Raw genomic sequence first — 3,277 nt, forward strand, 5'->3', positions numbered from 1 at the left:
GAAGTTATGCTGACGCAAACACAGCTGGGCAAGACCAAAGATATTTTTTGTAGGTAAATAGTATTAGTTGGTTACAAACTAAACAAATCTATGTAGGTGGTCCCCGTAAGCTCATTTGCTTGAGACTTGTCAGCTTATCTTGTCCGTGCTTGTAGGAGATGCATAGGAACTGAATCCTCCCTATAAAAATGGATGAGGTGATTGGAAGATATTCCTGAAGGCAAGTGGGAGGGAGAGGCCTGAGTTGCAGGGAAGGAAGGAAGAAAGACTAAGCTATGATGTTTTTATTTTCCTCTAGTTTGCTGGAAAGGGGATACAGGTACAAAGGCTTGCAAAATGAGTTTATGTCTCTTTAATTGGGAAGCCATCGATCAGGTAAAATTGGCAAATATGGATTGCATTACTATAACGGTTTAAAATTTTTTAATGTTTATTTTTTGAGAGAGAGAGAGAGACTGTGAGCAAGGAAGGGGCAGAGAGTGAAGGAGATGTAGAATCTGAAGCAGGCTCCAGTCTGAGTTGTGAGCACAAAGCCTCATGCAGGCTTGAACTTAGGAACCATGAGATCATGACCTGACCTAGTGTTGGAAGCTTAACTGACTGAGCTACCCAGGCTCCCTTACTATGTGGTTTAGACAGGATGTTCTCTGGATCTTAAATACTGAATTTTGGAACAAGGCTCAATGTATTATTGCTTAATATATAATATAGCAATAATAATATAGTAACAACTAATATTTATTGAGCACTTACTATGTGAAAGCTACTATTCTAATTCTGTTACATATGTTAACTAAGTTAATTTTCAGAACAACTATTAGGTAATAATGGTGTCTATATTAATATTGTCTATGTTAGTATCCATATTTCACAGATGAGGAAGTGGGGTCTCAGGTTAAGTAACTTGTTAAGGTTATAAATCTAGAAAACAAAGCTAGAATTTGAGCTCAGACATCTGTTTTCTGTCCTCTTTGTCATCTCCATTCCTTTAGAATTCTTATTTTAACCTTTGCCTTGTTGGGACACCTGGTCGGCTCAGTCAGTAGAGCCTGCAACTCAGGGTCATGAGTTAAAGCCCTGTGTTGGATGTGGAGCCTACTTTTTAAAAATATGGTAACCTAACCTTCTCCTTACTCTTACATGAAATCTCTGCTGCTTCTGTAGATAGAGGTGCTATGGTGCCCACTTAGTGGGGATTAACATTCAAACTGTCTTTAGAAAGCTATTGCGAAGTGCCAGTAACCGCAAAGCAGTTTCCACATTCTGGGTGAGTTTCAACTGTTCATCAAATAATCCATCAAAAATAGCTAATAGTTAGAGATCCTGAGAGATTACACTTGTATAGTAAGAGTCTGATGATGTAAGTTATCTTGGTTCCATTGAACGTTATCTGCATTTGTCTTAAAGAAGAGGACACAGGAGGCATGGACACTTTTCCAGTGCAAGGCTCTGAGTTTAGGAAGTTCTTTCATCATTTAGACCTTTCTTTTGGTCCTTCATTCAGCAAATATTTCTTGTGTACCTACTATTTTCCAGGCACTATGCTAGGCACTGAGGGCATTTTGGCAGGCACAGCCTAGTCTGTCACCGCCTCTCATAGCATTTGTAGTCAAACACAGGAAGCAGAAAATCTAATAACCCCACCGACACATGTGTAATTACAAACTGAGACATGTGTCACAAAGGAAAGGAATGTGGGACTACAGAGGAGATACTATCATGGAGAGAATATGGCCTCATCTGGAGGCTTAGAAAACACTTGTCTAAGGAGATGACATTCCAGGTAGAGAAAGCAGCATGCAAAGGCCCTGTGAACCTTGTTGTTAGAGCTTAGAATGAGAAATAGATAAATGATTTATTCATAGAACAACAACTCTAGATACAACTGTATACTATTCATAATTTTCAGAGTTAGACATGCTCTTCTAGCTTCTTGTTGGCAAACTAACAAAAAAGACTTTCTTTTGGTAATTGGTAAACTCAATTTTTATTTTGGTAATATCCTCAGATCAAGGAAACTTTCTCATTTATCCATCAAGTTTTCTTCTCCAGCTCCCTTTCTTCCCTCCCTCCCTTTCACCTTGACGCAAAGATTTATTGGATGTCTGTAATATGCCTGCACTAGTATTCTTCTCTTCAACAAAATTCTTGTTAGAGTAGTCTACACGTGCTGCCTCCATTTTCTCACATTCTTGACCCATTGCATTCTGTTCTCTATCCCCATTATGTTCCTGGAACTGCCAAATCTAGAATTCAATTTCTTAGTTCTTCATTGTACTTCATTTATCTGCAGGCTTTTAGCCCTGCTGTTCAAACAATCACAAAACCTCTTCTCATTGGTCTTCTGTGACACAGTTCTCTCTTTCTTCTTCTACCTCTCTTAGTAGTTATTTGTCTTTTTTTTCCTGGCTCCGCTTTCTCTACCCAACACTTCAATGTGGTTGCTTTCCAATTCCTCATTTTCATGCTTTATTTCTCCTTACATGTGTATTCTCTCAGGGTAATCCTATCTACTTCTGTGAAATCCATAGGAATCTGTAGATTTCTCCAGTAGCCTCCTTTGTTTGGGGTTTGAACTGTGTACCGAGGAATGTGTTATCTCTCCCTGTTTTCCTGCAGATACTTCATATCTAGTATGTTTGAAAGTGAAACCATTCTCCCATTTTTCCTCCCTTCAATTCAATCCCTACCATAAATCCACAGTGATCTTTGTAAAATACAAGTCTGGTTGTTAATCATGTCTCTGCTGGAAAGACTGCAGTGATTTCACTTGCTATCCTAAGTATCTTGTAGTTACACTGTAGTTTCATCTCCACCCCTTTCCCATACCAAACCGCTATCCAAACCCAAAACCTATCTGAAGCCTTTGCATGGGCTGATCTCTCTACTGGGAATACCTCTTTCCCATTTTTCTTTTTTCGCTTACATTTCATCTTATTATTTAACTCTCACTTGGCTGCTCTAGAGGGAAATAGTTGGTTTATTTCTGATATGTTTGGGCTTTCATGACGCACGTGGTACATATCTCGGTTGTGGCATGTAGACATAAACATACTATGTAAATTCAACATGAGATCTTTTTCAGTAGACTATGTGCTCAAACAGGAATAGAATAATTTTTAAATTAATTAATTAATTAAAATTCAAGTTAGTTAAAATACAGTGTAGTACTGGTTTCAGGAGTAGAAATTAGTGATTCAGCACTTACATATAACACCCAGTGCTTATCCCAACAAGTGCCCTCCTTAATGCCTGTCACCCATTTAGCCCATCCTCC

This window comes from Crocuta crocuta, unplaced genomic scaffold (assembly GCF_008692635.1).
Source record: "Crocuta crocuta isolate KB4526 unplaced genomic scaffold, BGI_CrCroc_1.0 scaffold1310, whole genome shotgun sequence".
Taxonomy (NCBI): Eukaryota; Metazoa; Chordata; class Mammalia; order Carnivora; family Hyaenidae; genus Crocuta; species Crocuta crocuta.